The 23,290-nt window shown below is 43.7% G+C and overlaps 1 long non-coding RNA gene across 1 annotated transcript; it reads left to right on the top strand.

Moving 5' to 3' along the window:
- The first annotated feature begins 252 nt into the window (after positions 1 to 252).
- Positions 253 to 21,766, top strand: LOC148146626 (uncharacterized). The gene is made up of 3 exons (XR_015760633.1): positions 253 to 284; positions 21,431 to 21,526; positions 21,745 to 21,766. It is a non-coding gene; the product is annotated as an uncharacterized LOC148146626 (long non-coding RNA).
- Positions 21,767 to 23,290: the final 1,524 nt, after the last annotated feature.

Below are 23,290 nucleotides of genomic sequence, written 5' to 3'. Positions count from 1 at the left end.
TTAAATAGCAATATCAGCTAATTTTCTTTTTTGTTATTTGCATCTTTATTATATTTGAATTACAATATAAATCCAAGTTTACAAATGTTGTTATTGATTTCTTTTCATTACAGGTTAAATGGGTGCATTGATTAGTTCCTGCAAAGAATCAGAAAAGCAAACAACAGCAATACTAAGGATGTGAATCGTGACTTTGTTCCCCAGAGATTGGATAAAATGTGGAAACTCAGTACTAAATGGAGTGACTGTGCCAAACAGTACAGATGCATTTAACGGAGAGCTAGGTAAGTAGATGAGGGATAAAGGAGAGGCTTGTTCTCCTGAGAGCAGCAGAGATTTCAACAGAGGTGTACACACTTGGATAAAGGAGACAAAGAAAGCTAAGATGCATCAGGGATACGAGGAAGAACTTCCTTGATGCAGTAAGTGGCGATGATCTGGTACTTACTCACCTTGAGCTGAAAATGTGTTGCTGGAAAAGCGCAGCAGATCAGGCAGCATCCAAGGAGCAGGAGAATCGACGTTTCGGGCATGAGCCCTTCTTCAGGAATGAGGAAAGTGTGCCTAGCAGGCTAAGATAAAAGGTAGGGAGGGGGGACTTGGGGGAGGGGCGTTGGGAATGCGATAGGTGGAGGGAGGTCAAGGTGAGGGAGATAAGGTGAGGGTGATAGGCCGGAGGGGGGGTGGGGGCGGAGAGATCAGGAAGAAGATTGCAGGTTAGGAAGGTGGTGCTGAGTTCGACGGTTGGGACTGAGACAAGGTGGGGGGAGGGGAAATGAGGAAACTGGAGAAATCTGAGTTCATCCCTTGTGGTTGGAGGGTTTCTAGCCGGATGATGAGGCGCTCTTCGTCCAACCGTTGTGTTGCTGTGGTCTGGCGATGGAGGAGTCCAGGGACCTGCATGTCCTTGGTGGAGTGGGAGGGGGAGTTGAAGTGTTGAGCCACGGGGTGGTTGGGTTGGTTAGTCCGGGTGTCCCAGAGGTGTTCTCTGAATCGTTCCGCAAGTCGGCGGCCTATCTCCCCAATACAGAGGAGGCCACATCGGGTGCAGAGGATGCAGTAAATGATGTGTGTGGAGGTGCAGGTGAATTTGTGGCGGATATGGAAGTATCTCATGGGGCCTTGGAGGGAAGTAAGGGGGGAGGTGTGGGCGCAAGTTTTGCATTTCTTGCGGTTGCAGGGGAAGGTGCCGGGAGTGGAGGTTGGGTTGGTGGGGGTTGTAGACCTGACGAGGGAGTCACGGAGGGAGTGGTCTTTTCGGAACGCTGATAGGGGAGGGGAGGGAAATATATCCTTGGTGGTGTGGTCCGTTTGGAGGTGGTGGAAATGATGACGGATTATACAATGTATATGGAGGTTGGTGGGGTGGTAGGTGAGGACTAGTGGGTTCTGTCCTGGTTGCGATTGGAGGGGGGGGGCTCAAGGGCGGAGGAGTGGGAAGTGGAGGAGATGCAGTGGAGGGAGGGAGTGGTCTTTTCGGAACACTGATAGGGGAGGGGAGGGAAATATATTCCTGGTGGTGGGGTCTGTTTGGAGGTGGCGGAAATGACGACGGATGATACAATGTATATGGAGATTGGCGTGATATGATGTATATGGAGGTTGGTGTGATACGATGTATATGGAGGTTGGTGGTGATACGATGTATATGGAGGTCCACTTCCACCATTTTCAAGGGGAGTAAGGAGTAGAAAGTGAAGACTGCAGATGCTGGAGATCAGAGCTGAAAATGTATTGCTGGAAAAGCGCAGCAGGTCAGGCAGCATCCAAGGAGCAGGAGAATCGACGTTTCGGGCATGAGCCCTTCTTCAGGAATGAGGAAAGTGTGTCCAGCAGGCTAAGATAAAAGGTAGGGAGGAGGGACTTGGGGGAGGGGCGTTGGAAATGCGATAGGTGGAAGGAGGTCAAGGTGAGGGTGATAGGCCGGAGTGGGGATGGGGGCGGAGAGGTCAGGAAGAAGATTGCAGGTTAGGAAGGCGGTGCTGAGTTTAAGGGATTTGACTGAGACAAAGTGGGGGGAGGCGAAATGAGGAAACTGGAGAAATCTGAGTTCATCCCTTGTGGTTGGAAGGTTCCTAGGCGGAAGATGAGGCGCTCTTCCTCCAACCGTCGTGTTGCTATGGTCTGGCGATGGAGGAGTCCAAGGACCTGCATGTCCTTGGTGGAGTGGGAGGGGGAGTTGAAGTGTTGAGCCACGGGGTGGTTGGGTTGGTTGGTCCGGGTGTCCCAGAGGTGTTCTCTGAAACGTTCCGCAAGTAGGCGGCCTGTCTCCCCAATATAGAGGAGGCCACATCGGGTGCAGCGGATGCAATAAATGATGTGTGTGGAGGTGCAGGTGAATTTGTGGTGGATATGGAAAGATCCCTTGGGGCCTTGGAGGGAAGTAAGGGGGGGAGGTGTGGGCGCAAGTTTTGCATTTCTTGCGGTTGCAGGGGAAGGTACTGGGAGTGGATGTTGGGTTGGTGGGGGGTGTGGACCAGACGAGGGAGTCACGGAGGGAGTAGTCTTTTCAGAACGCTGATAGAGGAGGGGAGGGAAATATATCCCTGGTGGTGGGGTCCGTTTGGAGGTGGCGGAAATAACGGCGGATGATACGCTGTATATGGAGGTTGGTGGGGTGGTAGGTGAGAACCAGTGGGGTTCTGTCCTGGTGGTGGTTGGAGGGGCGGGGCTCAAGGGCAGAGGAGCGGTAAGTGGAGGAGATGCTGTGGAGGGCATCGTCGATCACGTCTGGGGGGAAATTGCGGTCTTTGAAGAAGGAGGCCATCTGGGTTGTACGGTTTTGGAACTGGTCCTCCTGGGAGCAGATGCAAGGAGATGAAGGAATTGGGAATATGGGATGGCATTTTTACAGGGGGCAGGGTGGAAGGAGATGTAGTCTAGGTAGCTGTGGGAGTCATTCGGTTTATAGTAAATGTCCGTGTTGATTCGGTCGCCCGAGATAGAAATGGTAAGGTCTAGGAAGGGGAGGGAGGAGTCTGAGATGGGGTCCAGGTGAATTTGAGGTCGGGGTGGAAGGTGTTGGTAAAGTGGATGAACTGTTCAACCTCCTCGTGGGAGCACGAGGCAGCGCCGATACAGTCATCGATGTAGCGGAGGAAAAGGTGGGGGGTGGTGCCAGTGTAGCTGTGGAAGATGGACTGTTCCACATATCCTACGAAGACGCAGGCATAGCTGGGGCCCATGTAGGTGCTCCCTTGTCAGGTCCACACCCCCCACCAACCCAACCTCCACTCCCGGCACCTTTCCCTGCAACCGCAAGAAATGCAAAACTTGCGCCCACACCTCCCCCCTTACTTCCCTCCAAGGCCCCAAGGGATCCTTCCATATCCACCACAAATTCACCTGCACCTCCACACACATCATTTATTGCATCCGCTGCACCCAATGTGGCCTCCTCTATATTGGGGAGACTGGCCGCCTACTTGCGGAACGTTTCAGAGAACACCTCTGGGACACCCGGACCAACCAACCCAACCACCCCGTGGCTCAACACTTCAACTTCCCCTCCCACTCCACCAAGGACATGCAGGTCCTTGGACTCCTCCATCGCCAGACCATAGCAACACGACGGCTGGAGGAAGAGCGCCTCATCTTCCGCCTAGGAACCCTCCAACCACAAGGGATGAACTCAGATTTCTCCAGTTTCCTCATTTCCCCTCCCCCCACTTTGTCTCAGTCAAATCCCTCGAACTCAGCTTCGCCTTCCTAACCTGCAATCTTCTTTCTGACCTCTCCGTCCCCACCCCCACTCCGGCCTATCACCCTCACCTTGACCTCCTTCCAACTATCGCATTTCCAACGCCCCTCCCCCAAGTCCCTCCTCCCTACTTTTTATCTTAGCCTGCTGGACACACTTTCCTCATTCCTGAAGAAGGGCTCATGCCTGAAACGTCGATTCTCCTGCTCCTTGGATGCTGTCTGACCTGCTGCGCTTTTCCAGCAACATATTTTCAGCTCTGATCTCCAGCATCTGCAGTCCTCACTTTCTCCTTCCTAGACTAATACCTGGAATAGTGGATTGCCTTATGAAGAAAGGCTAGACAGACCAGGTCTGCATCTGCTGGAGTTTAGAAGAGTCAAAGGTGACCTAATTGATACTTAAAATTCTGAAGAGTCTTCACCAGGTAGCTGTGAAAAGGAGGTTTCCTCTTGTGGGCGAGTCGAGAACTAGGGGTCATAGGTTAACAGCAGGTTGTGGCCCACTTCAGAAAGAGATGAGACAGCATATTTTTTACTCTGAGGGTTGTGAATCTTCCAAATTCCTTCCTCAAAAGGCATTTGATGCAGAACCTTTCAATATTTTTAAGACCACAGATAGATTCTTGATTACCCAGGAAATGAAAGATTATCAGGAATATGCAGAAATGTAGAGTTGAGGCTAAAATCAGAACAGCCATGATCTTATTGAATGGTGGGGTAGCCTTGAAGGACCAAGTGGCCTGGTCTTGTTCTTTGATGATATGTTTAGGTGTAGCATATGCTCTTTTAGAAAGGAGAGAATTAAATGAAGTTTAACCCAGAAAAGTGAAGGAGCGTTGTGGGAAAATATCAAGCAATACGTTAAATTGTAGCAACTGGAAAGAATTGTAACTGTAGAATCAACACTGATCCTTCACGAATGTCATAATAGTTCTGTCTTAGAAGCATGATTTTTATTTATGTTGCATTTACGTGAGGAATATATACCTCAGGTATAAATAAAAATGGGAATGACTGCATTTGTCATCAGCTCTAAATAGAGGAACTGAAACAAGGGAGCAAGAGACAAATTGTTTTAATAAAACTCCAACAACATTGGTCAAGCTGAAACTGCTCATCCCTTCCCACTTTTGTAAGTTTACTTCTTCTGTGCATTATATAAACATTTTCCCTAAAGCTGGGCTGCAACCTGCTACATTGAGGAGGCCAAGTTGGCCGTGAGCCAGGAGAGAGCTGCAATTAATCATGTTTCACTGAGGGGATTCCTGTGTCAGATGTGCCAGTGGAAAGCAAGCCCCAGTTCTGGTTTCATGGCAGGTGCTGAGTTTATTAGCTGTGAACATGCCAGCCTGAGTGCCAGAACAGTTCTTGTCAAACGTAGAAAAGTGCGAAAGCAGCAGATTTCACGGTTAATTCTGCCGCAGGGAGTGAACATGAATTAATCTTATATTGAAACAATACATCACCAATCATCTCATCTTGAGAGTGAGAGCAAGGGAATAATTTTCACAATGGTATGAAATGGGCGAAAACAGATTCAGCGTCATTATACACCTCTCCTGACTGAGGAAGTGGGAATAAAAATTGAAGGAGATGTGAATCTGACATGAATGGCTTTACAGCTATTGTCCAAAATCTAAATTACCATTTTCGAGTGAGCGGTTCTGTGTTAATGACAGGGTGCTTTTCAATCTCATCATATCACTTCTGATAAAGAGGCCCACCTCAAATGCTTCATTTATCTTCCTCTTTCAGATGCTGACTGGGCCTGCCTCTCCAATCCCAGCATTTTCCATGTTCTGTTCAGATTCCAAGCATAGTTTGTCCAAATCTGCCAACACCTGGGTGCCTCATACTTCTTCTAGAACATGCATTACAACACACACAAATTCTCATTGGAAACTCCAGAATGGAGCAAGTGAAGAGAGCATTAATTAAAGCACATTACTCCACCATACTGTGTGGTAACTCAGTGGCATTGCAATTATATAGGTCTTCTTTGAGATATATCACTGCCTGGTTGATGCTTTGTAAATACAAAGCTGAGAAAGTACATGTTTTAATTTTGAGTTTATATCTCACCAAGAAATGTCCAAGCCAATCTACATCAGATAACCTTCTCTGTAAACTCTGTCCGCATCTTCACAACTTTGTAAAACAGAAATCAATTCAACCTATTACTGAATGCTAGTGATCCTTTAACATACTCCAGAATTTGGATCTGGAACCATATCTTGGTCAAAAGCAAATCAGATCTTCGTTAAACCTACCTGTATAAAAGTGTTTTTGAAGACCGTCATTACTTTTTTAAAATATCGGCCTGAGTTAATTGAAAATCAGCTAAGTACTAATGTTAGTGATTTCCATGGAGGGTACAAATGTGTATGACTTTGCCAGATTTCTCATGTTATATTCCAAGCTCACCTCATTGCTATGCACTACATCCCTACAATGCCTTGCACATTGTATTCTGCCACTCACTAGAGGCATAAGTATTCACTACTATCAGGGTTCCTGGTACTGACACCATGTTTAAAGTGCAGTTGTGCATCAGGTGCAGCACTATCAGTGTGGAGCAGCCCTGCACAGCTCCTGACATTTCCCCAGATATATCTGCCAATGGAAACTGGAGACAGGGACTTGACTGTCCTGATTGATGGGGTGCTGCACAGGAGGACTGTCCTTCTCTCCAAGCATGAGACTATGACACCAGACCCTGCCAGCCTGGTCTAAGGTTACCACCAGGCTCAGTGCAATATCCATAGTCAGGAGGAACACCCAGCAACATAGGTACAAGGTCAATAGTTTCTCTGTTCTGCATGACTAAGCGCCAATCTTTTCTACCTGCTACCTTGCAGTCATTATGACTTTGCTAATGGACAGACCTGCCTCCAAAGTTCATGCTGTACCACTCTCACTATTGCCTGCAACATCTTCCCTCATTCAGTCTCAATCACACCAAACTCCCAGACTAGATCAGATTAGATTAGATTAGATTACTTACAGTGTGGAAACAGGCCCTTCGGCCCAACAAGTCCACACCGACCCGCCGAAGCGCAACCCACACATACCCTACATTTACCCCTTACCTAACACTACGGGCAATTTAGCATGGCCAATTCACTTGACCTGCACATCTTTGGACTGTGGGAGGAAACCGGAGCACCCGGAGGAAACCCACGCAGACACGGGGAGAATGTGCAAACTCCACACAGTCAGTCGCCTGAGGCGGGAATTGAACCCGGATCTCTAGCGCTGTGAGGCAGCAGTGCTAACCACTGTGCCACTGTGCCACCCACTACTAACCCAACATGCTCTCTGTTCTACCTACTCATTCGCTCAGGACATCTCACCACCTTTCCCCCTCCTCCACTAATACCAACAGCTGTGCCAGCCATTTTCATCTTTCCCAATTCTTCCTTTTGTCGCATTCCAGGAGACAACACCCTGCAATAGTGCAGGGAGAGCAGAGACACATGTCAGGGTGCAAGATAATCAGCTCCTCAACCAGGCTTCCTGGTCAAGCCAGCGAGGACAGTGACCACTCGTGGTGTTGCTGAAACGTCCATATCCCGGCAACCAAGTAAAAATCGTTGACCAATGTTGTGCTAACCTGCTAACACCACTGTGAATGTGCTCCTCACATGACTAAGCTTCTAACCTTTATTCACAATGCACTCTCTCTTTTGTCTCCATGTGGCAACAGCACAGTCAAAATCAACAAGATATCTCCTCCTCCATCTCTGAAGAAGAAGATGTCACATATTCCTCAGAGGTTGCAATAGCAAGGTTTCCTCCTACACAATCCACCAGCTCAGATACTGATAGTTTGATGGGTACTTTGTCAGATTAGAGTTGGAGTCACCATGCTGGTGAACACCACTCTGCAGCCGATTGAGGAAGAAACATTTCATATCACTGGCACTCTGAGGACTGCAAGAGGCCAGGCCCCAAACAGGAGACGACCGCATGCTATCAGCAATTAACTTCATCAAAATGCACCAGCTAACACAGGAGCAGCAGGCATTGGAGAGTCATTGGGTAGATGGAGTCAGTCTGAAGGACTACACGAATTCTGTTGTATACCATATTCCCTCTAGTATGGCTGCATCTGTGAAGGGCTTGATGGCCGCCATGGAGGTGTGGTGGCTTAGTGATTAGCACTGCTGCCTCACAGCACCAGGGAGCCGGGTTTGATTCCACCCTCAAGTGACTGTGTGGAGTTTGCACATTCTCCCCATGTCTGCACTGGGGTTTCCTCCCACAATCCAAAGATGTGCAGGTTAGGTGAATTGGCCATGCTAAATTGCCCATGGTGTTCAGAAATGTGTAGGTTCGGTTCATTAGTCAGGGTAAAATATAGGATAATGGAATAGAGGAATGGGTCTGGGTGGGTTACTCTTCAAAGGGTCAGTGTGGACTTGTTGGGCTGAAGAGCCTGTTTCCACACTGTAGGGATACTATGAAATGGCGAGTCATGTCCAGTTCTGCTGGACATTCACATGAACCTCCACTCTATTACTGCAGCATTGCTGCTCAGCATCATCAGCAAGGTGATAGGGGAATGACAGTCCTTGGCCTCAATCCAGGTGCGCCTTCCTCATAAGAAGACAGGGCAGTGCCAGTAAGGACCCAGCTAGTGGAAGAATTGCAGATAAGCCCCACTGAACCCTGCTCCCAAAAATGGCCAGATCTGCTACCTCCACCCTTGCTTCCGTCCTCAGCCCTACTGGTGTTCAGGCTGTGGAGGGTACACCTGTCCCTGGGCAGGACACATACAGCATATCCAGACTTTATAACCACAAATGCCCCCAAGGGTGACATGACCCAAACTCAAAGAACTGCACTAAGACAATAGTGGGAGGGGAAGGAAGAAGAAGACCTCCCAAGGGCACTAGGGTCATTGTAAATACACATTGTCACATTCATAAATATATATTGACTTTTTGTAGTCAGCTGAATGAGCAAATGCTGAAAATGTGTTGCTGGAAAAGCGCAGCAGGTCAGGCAGCATCCAAGGAACAGGAGAATCGACATTTCGGGCATAAGCCCTTCTTCAGCCTTCTTCATTCCTGAAGATTCTCCTGTTCCTTGGATGCTGCCTGACCTGCTGCGCTTTTCCAACAACACATTTTCAGCTCTGATCTCCAGCATCTGCAGTCCTCACTTTCTCCCTGAATGAGCAAATGGCATTGTAGCTGCAACTACATAAGTGAAGGTGGAGAGGCTAACTCTGCTTCCTTCTCCTCGGGCGCTGTTAACCCTGCTGCAGTTCTCCAGAATTCCCTGCTTTCTTTTTTGCCTAATTGCAGTTTGTGAACTCACTGTGCATGAGTTGGCTGCTGAGTTGCCTACATTAAAGCAGTGAATACACTTCTTTGAAGTGGGAGATACTGACAAAACGAGTAAAGAAGAAAAGAGCACGAATGTGGGAAAAAAAGAACATTTTTTTCCTTTTGTGGAATAGTTTAAAACCAGAGAGCAGAACCTTCTACTATTCCAAGAATGCAGCTATGGAACCAGAGTTAATTGGTGCTTCTCTCTTCAGAAAATCGAGGGAAGCTGCAGCCCAGTGGAACAGTAGCAGCAATGGAATTGTAGCAGGCTTCTGCTCATCATCCTTTTTTTTAAACTTGAACTACTTTTCTGCATGGGAGCAGGATGATAGCTGTCTCAGCTACTTTCTCACTTACAGAGCATTAAAATTGCATGGCGTTACACAGATGGTTCAATGATTTACTTAGTCTTTTTCCTTTCATTCTCATTTATCAGCATCAAAGTCTTTACCTATTCGCTGTTTGAAGACCATTCCTGGAACACCATGGGACTCCAATGTGAAATGAATCTATCTGGAGTTTCCTAATGGACCAGACTGGTTGGATTTCCATTGCAAGATGTGATGGGACTGCATCAGTGTGCCAACCCTCCAGAATGTTTTTCTGTTCTCTTGTGTGGTGTGAATGGCGCTGGCTGGTCAGCATTTATTGCCCGTCCCTAGTTGCCCTTAAGGAGATGTGATGGGGAGTTGCCCTCTTGAACTGCTGCGGTCTATATGCTGTAGGTAAACACACGATACCCTTAGGAAGGATATTGACCCAGTGACAGTGAAGGAACAACGATATATTTCCAAGTCAGGATGATGAGTGGCTTGGAGGGGGACTTGCTGGTAATGATGTTCCCATGTATCTGCTGCCTTTGTCCTACTAGATGAAAGTGATTGTGGGTTAGGAAAGTGGGCTAGGATTGCCCAGGTCTTTCCAGAATTAAAGACAAATCTTTAGGACACAGCTATGAACAAACCAGGAGACAATGCTTCAGGCTATTACAAAACAGTGTCTTTGAAATAATTAACACTTATATTTACTCAAGAAATTAATGTAATAGACACAGGAAACTGTGTTATTTGCCTGACAGTCAGGAACGGCCCCAACCCAGGAATGCAGAGTCTATGAGTTTTCTGATTTCATTATTATTCACTCAAGAAATCAGGGCAGCACAAGCCAGATCAGCAGTTATTGCCCATTCATAAATGCCCAGAGGGCAGTTAACCACATTGTTGTGGGTCTGTATGCATGCCAGACTGGCAGATTTCCTTCAGTAAAGGGCATTAATGAATCAGATGGGTGTTTACAACAATCAACACCATTAGGTTAGCTTGTTTTTAATTCTAGATTTTTATTGAATTTAAATTTCACCTGCCATGGTGGTATTCAAACCCATATCCTCAGAATATTAGCCCGGGGTTGAAGTTTTCTAGTCCAGTGACATTACGAGAATGAGAAATATGCCATAGTTAACGACAGACAAGTTGTGAAGAATGAAGAGGGCAAGTTTACATTTCTTAGGATTGTGTCAGATATCATTTGTGACTTTGATAAGAGCTGTTTTCTGACTGGAAGATTCCGGCATGTAGATGTCCAGCCAAATTTCGCAATCGTAATCTGACTACTGCTTATGTTGATATGTTAGAGTTGAGAGATCGAGCAGGTAACCTAGTAATCCCAGACCTGAGCTCACAGTGGTTTCTATATAACGTGTCACAATTTGAATACATGAACCTTCCTTTTCATCATGGAATGGATTCTGGGCTTGGATTCTGTTCTGTTTTAAAACAAATGTGAAGTTGGAGTGGCTTGAAAAGAAAACTCTAAGCTATTGGCATTGAATGTGTGCCTTGAAGCCAGCTGGACCATTTGTGGAATTTGTAACTGATAAATAAATCAATTTGAGATCTCATCCAAGGATAGCCCCTGTTTATCTTGAGAACTGCTTTCCGAAGCAGGAAGGAGGTGTAAACAATTTTATGACATGCCTTCTGGTGAAAAAAAGCCAGGAACAGTAAAAAAAACTTGGCTCACAAAAAGGGTTCAGGGTCATGCGGGCTTTAAAGCAAGAAGCCATATGGAGTAGGCCTCAAACTCATAATTCAAAGCTAAAGGAAATGGAATTTTGTAACTTTGTCTGTAGACTTACACTCTGTCCAGCGAAAATGACCTGGCCATCTATTTTCGAATATTTTTAAGTCTGCCTTTGAAAATACTGGGGAGCAAATGAGAACAATACAATATTCTGTACCAATCACAAGGGGTTCCCCTGGTTACACCTCTGGGTTATGCTTGTAGGGTTAGGGTTAGAATTAGGGCAGCATGATGACTCAGTGGTTGGCACTGCTATTCATAGCTCCAGGGACCGGGCTCGATTCCAGCCTTGCATGACGGCCTGTGTGGAGTTTGCATGTTCTCCACATGGCTGCATGGATTTCTGCCTAGTACTTTTGTTTTCTTCCTCAGTCCAAAGATGTACAGGTTAAATGGATTGGCCAAGCTAAATTGCCCATAGTGTCCAAGGACGTGCAGATTTGGTGGATTAGCATGGTAGATGTGGGGTTATGGGAATAGGATGGGTCTGAGTGGGATGCTTTTCAGATGGTTGATATAGACTAAATGGTTTGAATGACCTCTATCTGCACTGTAGGAATTCTAGGATTCTAGAAATGATATAGACACTGAATGCAGAATACAGAAAGTACTGAATACAGAAAGTTAAAATTTGTCTTGGACAGTAGTGCAACGTATTGTTAAATCTGGTTCTGATGCCACAGAGTTCCCTCAGTACTGTGCTGGAGTGCAAAGCTGGGTTATGTGCTTGAGTCTCTTTAGTGGAACTTGAACCAAGGAACTGCTACCCATTAAACCAGAACTGATATGATCCAGTCAGAACTTAGTGCTTTATTTAACTGTAGATCTGAAGGTGAATCCAATCTCCAGACCACACAATATTCTGACTTGGAACTATATTCACTGTCATTGAGGCAATATCCTAGAACTCCCTTCCTAACAGCACTGCAGGTGTCCCTACAACACATGGGCTGCAGCAGTTCAGGAAGATGACTGCCCACCACCTTCTCAGGACAATTAGTGATGGACAATAAATGTTTGCCAAACCAGCTACACCCACATCCAGCAAAAATTTAATAAAAGATGTTCATCATCAACAACTAAACTTTCAGCTTGAGTTACCAGGCAGAAGTTGCCTGTCTGATTTTTCCCTTCTAAAGTTTTACACTGACCTGCCAATTCTCGTAGCATTCCCAAAAGTATACATAGATGTTGTATAAATTGCTTGCAGAACTTTTGATGGTGCATAACGTGACATGCATCATATGAAAAAATGTTTAACAAGGAAGTCCAAAGTGATTACACCCTTTCTAAGAACTAACTAGAGAATAGAAAGTGACAAGCTAATTTATTAATCTGTCCAGCCTGTAATGATATTGCTTCATCACTGCCTGGTATCCCACTTCCTATTCTGTGTCATCATAAACACCATCACTTTGGTGCCTTGAATTAATTGTGGCTGCGTTGACAACTGCTTCAGATCTTCTTGCTTTAGAAATTGAAGCAGTAGCATATGTGGGGAGAATCTCTTAGATCTTCACAGCAATCTGGTCAGTGTTTTTAGAACTGTTATTTTCCCTTCCAACTGCCCCCCGTTCCCCCTCCATCATTTTAAGTTGATTAAAGCAAACATGCCTCACTTTGAATTTAAAGTTGGTCAATTGGTCACATGAGAATTCAATGGAAAAATGCAATGCCAGAATAAAGTTGACATTGCAATAGGGCAAAGAAAAATCAAGGAAGCAAAGTAAACCGCAAAGGTCTAACACGTAGGACACCACCTTGGCCTGTAGAAATATAGTAGGCCATCCAGCCCCTTGAGCTATTCCACCAATAAATTAGATCACAGCTGATCTGTAGCGTATCTTGGTTCGATATTCCTTAATATCCCTTCGGTCCAACCCGTCCACGCCAACCAGATATCCCAACCCAATCTAGTCCCAACTGCCAGCACCCGGCCCATATCCCTCCAAACCCTTCCTATTCAAATACCGATCCAGGTGCCTTTTAAATGTTGCAATTGTACCAGCCTCCACCACTTCCTCTGGCAGCCCATTCCATTCACATACCACCCCCTGTGTGAAAAAGTTGCCTCTTAGGTCTGTTTTATATCTTTCTCCTCTCACCCTGAATCTATGCCCTCTAGTTCTGGACTCCCCAACCCCAGGGAGAAGACTTTGTCTATTTATCCTATCCATGCCCCTTATAATTTTGTAAACCTCTATAAGGTCAGCCCTCAGCCTCCAACGCTCCAGTGTCTCCTGACATCTTGAACAGCCTGACTCTAATTTTAAACTGCCCCCTTTGTTCCCGCACCAGGGGAAATATCTTCTATCTATCCAACATCATTGAAATTAGGTATCATTCATTTAGGACAGAAATAGGAAGAAATCTTTTTCTCTCAGAGGTTTGCGGAATTTTGAAACTCACTGTCTCAGAAGGTAATGGAGTAGGGCTCATTGCACCTTGTGACATAGAAAAGGATAGATTCTCATTTGGCAGGGCAATCAAGGGTAATCAGGGATGAATGGGAATGTGGAATTTGAAACACAAACACATCAGCCATGGTTTTGTTGAATTTCAGCAAAAGGTCAAATGGCTAAATGGTCTGCTTCCCATCCTATTTTGTATTTTTTTTATTTTAAATGCCATGATTTGATCTCAACTTATTTTTTTTTGATATTCAAGACAATACAAGCCTATTCTGGAAAATCTGCCTTATAATTTAATCCATTCACCTCAGGTATCATTCTGGACTGCCCCTCCTCCAAGAGTGTAAGCCAAGGTGCAGCATCCAAAACTGAGTGTAATACTTGTAGGGGCTCAATTGTTTGGATCTTAAGTGTAACAAATTGAAATTATACTGAATTCGATTTTATAGGAATGAGACTTTCTGACTTGTACTTTGTGGAGTCATGTTTTAACAACATGAATCTATGGGAAAATGATGGAATGATGATATATTGACATGACTAAGAGACAGGGCGAGAGAAGGATCTGAAGGAGGAAATAATCGTGAACTGGTGTAGATCAATGACTGCTTACAGTATCAGTACATAAATAAGGACTGTTGTTAAAATTTATCTAGACTGCTGAGGAATCATTTAAGTGTCCACAAGACATTACCTTTCTGCCAACCAGAAGACGGAACATACTTCTACATAAGTGTAGAAGTTCCAGGTTCAAGTCCTAACTGACCCGGAGACATGTTATAACATATCTGAACAGGTTGATTAAAAATGACATGGAGGTCTCTTGTGTGCAGTGGTAGTATCCATACCTCTGGGCCGGAGATTTGGGTTCAATTCACACCTGCTGTGAAAGTGTGTCTTAAATATTTAAAGTACGCTGGGAATTCTGTGAGATGTTGAAGGTCAACAATATAATGCTGGAGGTTCCTGCCTGTTTTTGTTGGAAGCAGAAGTTTGGTGAAAAATTCCAGATCTGAAAAAGAATTGACGAACGCAAACCAAATAATTAAAATAAAATGCCTTCATTATCACAGTGCTGGAGGCTGTAACAAAGCCGCTCGAGACAAACATTAACAAGGGAACTCAGGACTGAGCTTTGTAAGACCTCCCAAAGTGAAGGTGAAAAATGGTTGGTTTACCTGTAGAAATTAAATGGAGATTGCACGTGACGTTTCAAAGAAACAAAGATGCAGAAAAGCAAGGTGACTGGACAACATAATTTGTAATATTTGGTGGAATAGTTCTAAAAATAAAACTTTATTCTCTTCAAAAATATAAATATTTCCTTTTGTTTCCAGTGACCAATAAGTCATTGCAAACACCTACACAGATTTCCTTTCCTTCCTTCTCCCCGAAACATCACTGCAGCTCTATGAATCCAAGAACTTAATATCCAATTCCTGGAAAAGTCCATTATCTTGCAGAATAGCTTTTCTTCCCTTCCACAGCAAAATACAATTGGCCTTAAAGCTTACAGACCTTCTAAAAGTTCGTGTAATAGCATAATACCGCTTCATACCCAAGTTGCATATTCATGGGAAAACTCAGATTTCAACACACGAAGGGGGCCCACTTCTCTATTGATCAGCATTGTTGACTTCAGCACCTTTCACTGTGTTGCTGTCTCAATGTTTTGTCAATTTGGAAGATGAGAGTTTTGGGATATTGAAGCACTCTGGTCTAAAAGATCAGTCTGAGAAAGTAGTCATCTTTTTAAGAACAACAAAGCCACCAAAGCCTGACAGGCAAGAAGTATATATTTATTATAAATGTGAAAGGCACTGTCTGCTATATTAATAAAAACTAATTAGGCAAATACCAGCTTGGAAGATGAAAATAAGCAAATCCAGGTCTGCAATGCTGAAAGACATTCCTTGCTCTACTGCAACCACCATGGCTGAACAATGCCTTTCCCACAACCTGCCCTCTGGAATCTCTCAAACCAGTCTCTCCTCCACCACCCCTTTCCATGGGCTACTGGACCATGCCTGATCTTCGATCTTCCTTCACCTACAGATGAAACATAGGCAGGAAAATTAAGCAAGATGAAAAACATTGCTCAATAGATCCCTAACACTGAATTTTCCATTTTGGAAAAACCTGTCTCAATATTGAGCCCACATTCTTCTGATGTCATTAAGTTCATTTTCCTGTCAGCTTTAGGTTCTGAGCACAGAACTCAAACTTCAGCACTCATCCAGTTAGTGCATTTCTGTAAAGAATCCAATGATCTGAATCTCTAAACTAGAAAGCACTGATTCAGGTATCAATGCCCCCCCCTTACATCCATATCTGGCAAGTTGACATTTTGCTGGACTGATAGAATTATACCCTTCTTGTTAATCTATGCAAAACAGAGCCCCCAGTCCAAACTGAAGCATCAGTAACAATCAAATTTCAAATCCCTAAAAGCAACCAAGTTGAATTCCAGTATTGGAATCCAAGAAGGGGAATGAGGAATTAAAGGTGCCTAACCTCACTTGATGACTGCCAGAGAAGGGTCAGTTACATTATGAGGCAGGGTGTGATCTGTAGAATTTGTGATGACTATTCCCAGATACAATCTTACATCCAAAAACCAAAAGGAGGACCAATGCTATAATATGATCTATGAGCCCAATAATTTTTTTAAAAATGCTCATAATTTGTCATGCATATCATAGTAACATTTTGATTATTTTGTTGGGCTCTTTAAATCTCTTGGGTCAGTTATGTTGCATGTCTCACTTTAAAACATGAGTCTTCCAATGCAATCAATGGCATTATTGACATTTAACTGCATCAACTGAGTATAAAGCAGGATGTTTGTAATAACAGAGCCCAGTCGTGAGACTCAACTATACTCCATAAAGCAATGCTCCACTCATTCTGACTTCCACCCGAAACAACAATATCCACAGGCAACCATTAGTCCAGTTATTATTGCTGGTGCAAATACATAACAGTAGGCAACACCTCTTAATGAATCTATCAGGGACTATTGGTAGTCACACTCTAGCCTAGTGCAGAACACACAGCACTGTGATCAGGAGGGAAGCTAATAGTGGGAGTTTGATTTTAAATGTTTATCAGAATGATGCCTGTGACAATTGGTTTGCATGAGAGTTGTGTGGGTGGTTTTCTTTCTCCTTCACTGGATTGCTAGCTCCCTGGGGCTGTTGGGACAATTACAGCAACATCAGACACTGATCAGGCAACTTTATCGTTCCTTATGTTGTTATAGTCTTAGTAGAGATGAATGCGACGCAGCAATCTTTGAAAGAAAACTGAAATCAATTTATTCAAACAGGAGTTTGTTTGCATCCCAGTGATTTTTGTATCCTGGGTTATTGAAGCAGAAGTAATAACCATGTGAAATACAGGCAATATTTCAATAAGTTATCAGCAATTAGATTTACTAGAATGGAAAATTTAGCCAATGGCACAGACTTTACATGCAGGTTGTGTGCAGAACTGACTTTTCTTTTTATTAACTCATTGGATTTGGGCACTGCTGCCAGTCCAGATTTTTTATTGTCTAGCATGAGTTGCCCTTGAGAAGGTGGTGGTGAGTTGCCTTCTTGAACCGCTGCAGTCCATGTGCTGTAGAAACACTCACAGTGCCCTTAGGCGGGAGTTCCATGGTTTTGACCCAGCGACAGTGAAGGGACTTAGAAATAATTTTAAGTCAGGATGGTGAGTGGCGTGGAGGGGAACTTGCAGGTGGTGTTGTACCCATAGTGAATTTCTGCAGTCCATGTCTTGTTGCATTTTATTATGGGCTTCTTCAGTACCTGAGGAGTCATGAATGATGCTGAACATTGTGCAATCATCGATGAACATCCCCACTTCAGACCTTATGATCAAGGGAAAGTCATTGATGAAGTAGCTGAGGATGGTTAGGCCTAGGACACTACCCTGAGGACTCCTACAGAGATGTCCTGGAGCTGAGATGACCGACCTCAAACTACCACGACCATCTTCAGATATGAGTCAGGTATGACTGCAATCAGCAGAGAGATTCCACCCCTCAACCTCCGATTCCTATTGATTCCAGTTTTGTGAGGGCTCCTTGATGCCACACCAGGCCAAATGCAGCCTTGATTTCAAGAGCTGTCACTCTCACCTCACCTCTGGAATTCAGCTTTTTTGTCCATGTTTGAATCAAGGCTGTGACTAAGTCAGGAGCTGAGTGGCCCTGGTGGAACCCAACTGGGTGTCATTGGGCAGATTATTGCTGAGCAGGTGCTGCTTGATAGCACTATTGGTAACACCTTCCATTACTTTACTAATGATCAAGAGTAGACTGATGGGGCAGTAATTGACTGGGTTGGATTTGTACTTTTTTTGTGTATAGGACATACCTGAGCAATTTTCAAATTTCTTTGGGTGGATGTCAGTGTTGTAACTGTACTGGAACAGTTGGCTAGGGGAGTAGCAAGCGCTGGAGCACAAAGTCTTCAGTACTATTGCCAGGATATTGTCAGAACCAATAGCCTTTGTTGTGTTCAGTGCCTCCAATTATTTCTTGATATCACGTGGAGTGAATTGAATTGGCTGAAGACTGGTATCTGTAACGCTGGGAACCACTGGAAGTGGCTGAGATGGATCATCCACTAGGCACTTCCATGCTGGGGCCACTGTTGTTTGTGATATACTTAAATGACCTGGAAGAGGGCACTGTTGGTATGATCAGCAAGTTTGCAGATGACACGAAGATTGATGGAGTAGCAGAAAGCATGGGGACGGTAAAAAAATACAGGAGAATATAGATAGACTGGAGAGTTGGGTGGAGAAGTGGCAGATGGAGTTCAATCCAGGCAAATGTGAGGTGATGCATTTGGGAAGTCTAATTCTAGAGCAAATTATACAGTAAACGGAAGAGCCTTGGGAAAAGTTGATCAGCAGAGAGATCTGCGAGTTCAGGCCCATTGTACCCTGAAGGTTGCTGCACAGGTGGATAGAGTGGTAAAGAAGGCATATGGTATGCTTGCCTTCATCGGACGGTGTATTGAGAATAAGAGCTGGCAGGTCATGTTAAAATTGTACATGACATTGGTTCGGCAGCATTTAGAATACTGTGTACAGTTCTGGTCGTCACATTACCAAAAGGATGTGGACACTTTGGTGAGGGTGCAGAGAAGGTTTCTGAGAATATTTCCTGGTATGGAAGGTGCTAGCTATGAAGAGAGGTTGAATAGGTTAGGTTTGTTTTCATTAGAAAAAAGGACATTGAGGGGGGACCTGATTGAGATCTACAAAATCATGAAGGGTCTAGACAGGGTAAATAGAGATAAGCTTTTCCCCAGGGTGAAGGATTCAATAACGGGAGGTCATGCTTTCAAGTTGAGAGGTGAAAAGTTTAAGGGGGATACACACGGCAAGTACTTTGCACAGAGGGTGGTAGGTGTCTGGAACACATTGCCAGCAGAGGTAGTAGAGGCAGGCACAAAAGATTCATTTAAGATGCGTCTGGACAGATGCATGAGTAGGTGGAGAGCAGAGGGATACAGGTGCTTAGAAATTGGGTGACAGGTTTAGACAGTAGATTTGGATCGGTTCAGGCTTGGAGGGCTGAAAGGCCTGTTCCTGGGCTGTAAATGTTCTTTGTTCTCTTTCTTTGTTCTTTGTTCTTTCTTTGAATATTGTTGTGAATGCTTCAGCCTTATCTTGCACTGATATATTGGTCTCTTCCATCATTGAGGATGGGGATATTTGTGGAGCCTCCTTCTCCTATTTAATTGCCTCCTACCATTCATGACTAGATGTGACAGAACTACACAGCTTAGATCTGATCCATTGGTTGTGGGATTGCTAGCACTGTCTGTCACTTGCTGCTTATATTGCTTGTTATAGAAGCAGACCTGTTGTGTAGCTTCACCAGGTTGACACCTCAGTGGAATTTGGAGATTGACATTCCTGGTTTGAGATGGACATTAGGTGTCTGTTTCTCCAATTTGGGTATGGTGGCAGTTGGAACTTGAGTCAGATTTGCATCCCTTCGACTTCATTTGAAGTACTAATGGAGTGGAGAGCAAGCCTCTTCAACACTGCTGACAGCCCACCTACCTGCCCCGTCCTAAAATAAGTTTGTGGACAGTATGTTCAGTATTCCCAGGCTAACCCAGTTAGATATCTTTATGCCCAGGAGAGCTAATGCTTGCATTGGGAAGTTATGAGTTTCATACTGAGCTTTGCAAATGGCCTCAGAGATCAGACAAAACACAGATAGGTATTTTTGCCTGTTATGGATTCTTAGGTGTCCAACCCCACCTCATCCTGTCTTCATAGTGGCAGGGTATTCGTCTGTGGTGGCTCTTTCCAGGTATGCACCATGATTACTTCCCTACAGATGCAACCCATGCTCAGTGTTGAAATGGCACTGCCTCTCAATAGATATTACTCTGATGAAATCTAATGGATTGTTCCATCAATTTGACAGATGAGTATTCAGGAAAAAAACAAAAAGACTGGGCTTGTACTTAATGGAGTTTAGAAGGTGAGATGGGTTCTGATTGAAACTTACAGAGACCTGGATAGAGTCAATGTGGAGAAGGTGTCTCCGCTATAAAGAGAGACTAGGACCCAAAGCCACAACCTCCAAGTGAAGGGATGATATTAGGAGGAATTTCTTCAGCCAAAGGGTGGTTAATCTGTGGAATGCATTGCTGCAGCAGGCTGTGGTGACCAAGTCTTTGAATGTATTTAAGACAAAGATAGATAAATTCTTGATTGTTAGGAGAATCAAGGGTTATGGGGAGAAGGCAGTAGAATGGGGTTGAGAAGCATATCAGACATGATTGAACGCTGGACCAGGCTCAATGGGCTGAAAGACCTAATTCTGTTTATCTATCTTATACACTATAGTGTATAGTTTCCGTTTGGATGCGTCCATGATTGTTTCTTTCTCATTAATGGCCTGATATGGCAACTGCGCTGTCTAGGACCATACAAAACTATAGAAGGTTGTGTGCACATCCCAGACAATCATGGAAGCCAACCTCCCATCCATGGACTCCATTTATACGGCTTGTTGCCACAGAAAGGATGCCAACATTATCGAAGACCCATTGCAACCCCCAATGATATGCTCCAACCTCTTCTATCAGGCAGGAGAGACAGAAGCTTGAACGCACACACCAGCAGGCTCAGGAACAGCTTCTTCCCAGCTGTTATTAGACTGATGAATTGACTCTCTAGCTTCAAATAATACTGATCTTGCTAACATTGATCTCCCCTACTGCACGCCCTGTAGACCACCAACCTTAACCTCTGGATTATTTGTTTAATGATATTATTTTCATTCTAACCTCAGGATTATTCAAGAATGCCATTTATCCTGGGACACAATTCTTGATCAGGTCTTAGCCTCCAGCAAATGAGGATGTATGATTGCTCTATCTAATCTACTTTATCACTAATTGCCATCCTGTTTACTGCCCATTTACTTGTTGACAGAGTTGAACTCTGCTGATAGTATTCCACTGGGAATTTACCTTGAATGAGTAATGAGTCTCAATGCAAGGAGATGGGCTGGGGTTATGTGGTTAGTAGAACTCCCAAAACTCTTCCAGTTCTGAAACCAATATAACCCTACATCTCTGCTGACCAATTAGAAAGACGTGACATTAAAAAAATTAATAACGAGAACACAGGGAAAATATTAACAAAGTTGTGTCAATCACATGCAAAGATTTAAAGCAAAATCTTTCTAGATTTCTCTTTGTCATAATTCTACAATCATAATTAATCAATTAACATCCAAGCAAAATATTGTGAATATTGGAGATCTGAAATAATAATAAAATGAAAATAGGAAAATCAACTCCAAAGAAGAGATATGTTGGATTTAAAAAGTTAACTCTGTTTCTCTCTCCACAGATGCTGCTAGTCCTGCTAAGTTTATGTGCAATTAACATATCTGACATGTACAATTAACTACCAGTGATGTGGAACCCTATTAAAAATGTGCCTAAGGTAATTTGTTTTCAAGTAGCAAATTAAAATAAAGCTCTGCTGACAGTAATAGATGAGGCCAGTCAATGTAAAAATCAACTTGTGAATATACAGATGGGCCACTTACTTAATGAGCATCTTGTAAAAGAAATAGTCTTAAAAACTTTGGATTTGAAAAGTCTTTAAATACTGGAGTGAGAAAGAAAATGTAGCATAACCAGTCACAATTATTGCCACAGTAACAGCGGAAGGCACAGGGTCCGTAAATAACAGAACCACCAGCAGCAGATGACAACAGTGAAAATGGGCAGCTGAAGAAAAGATGAAGGCAAGAAAAGGGTAATTTTGCAAGAAGGAGATCTCATGGGAAAGGGGACCCAACAAACAAAGGATTCTTCAACCAGATGTAAACCACAAGCTTTGTTCCACATAAAAATTGTAAATATTTCCTTGATGGACCTAAATTTCCCTTCATGTTTGTAATGACCTGATGTCAATGGAATAGAGAGCACCTGCGTCATGGACCATTGTGTGTTCAAATCTCATGTTACTGTTCAATGGGTTTGGAGGTCAGTCTATTCCTCTTCCTGTCCATCCTCCCACAGTCACTCCGTAAACTGCCTCTCAAAATCCCTCCATGGTCTTTTCCCCTTTCCTATTAGTGTAATATGTACCAGCCCACAACTCTCTCTGTACTGCCGTATTTCTAATTCCAGCCTATTGAATGCTTCTTATTTTAATTTCTCCAGCATTGGTGGTCATCCCTTTAGCTGCCCAGGATTGGCATGCCCTCTCTAAATCTTTCTGTCCCTCTAACTCCTTTTCTTCCTTTTAAGACATTCTTGAAATGCTGACTCTTTGACCAAGGTTTTAGTGTTCTCAAGATATGTCCTGATGTGGTTCAGTAACATATTTTATTAAAAATGAAGAACTTTGGGTTTTGTATGTTAAAGGTACTATCTAAATACTCCTGTCACTGGTATTGGTGTTGAGGAAGACAAATTGGATAACTCTTTCAAAGAACCAGCAATTATCAGACGCTAAATGATCTCCTTCTATAGTATGTAATGCTATGATTGATGTTTCTGTCTTTAAAAAGAGGCACCATTGAAATTCTGACTTGTTGAAATGACTCACAAACTGCTGCACAATGAACGGACTCTTCACAGGGTTTTGCTTTCCACCAACTTCAAAAGCAAAGGTTAAGTTAACCCAACGTATTTTAATCTAAAGACAGCAACTCAGCACAATATAATTTCATGCTGGTGGCTGGACAGTGTTACAACCACATCAGGCGCGTACATGGAGTGGCCCTTGAGCTTTGAATTTATATAACTCATTTAGCTCCACATTGCTTTTTAGAGTGTTTCAATTTAAAGATAAGCAGCAACAAAGCTTTAGTCTTAAGCAAGGTCAAAGGTTAATTAATTACATCAGTATTGCTTCCAAATAGTAAGCAAATGTTGATAGTGATTAGCTAAAATGAGGATGCAAAGATTAAAAATAGGTAGAGATAATAGACACTTATAAAGATGAAAGTAAGTTCTGTTTGTTATCAAAGCAGGTCTGGTTTACTTGACGTGTTCTTTTTTCTAAGTTGAAGTGGTTGAAAAAATTGAAATCAGGATTCTTTAGCTGTGATGGTTTCTGTAGATGAATAATGGGAGATTGTCCCACAAGTGAACTGAACAGAACAGGTTCTGGGAGGAAGTGAATGTTTTTTAATTTCACTTTGATACCCATACAGGTTGTGGTCCTTGGCACCCTGATTCATTATAGCAGTCT

This window comes from Chiloscyllium plagiosum, unplaced genomic scaffold (assembly GCF_037043375.1).
Source record: "Chiloscyllium plagiosum isolate Xiang-an unplaced genomic scaffold, Cpla_swu_hap1 HiC_scaffold_20, whole genome shotgun sequence".
In the NCBI taxonomy this organism is placed as follows: Eukaryota; Metazoa; Chordata; class Chondrichthyes; order Orectolobiformes; family Hemiscylliidae; genus Chiloscyllium; species Chiloscyllium plagiosum.
Note: the sequence above shows the minus strand (reverse complement) of the source record. Positions and strands in the feature narration are given on the sequence as shown.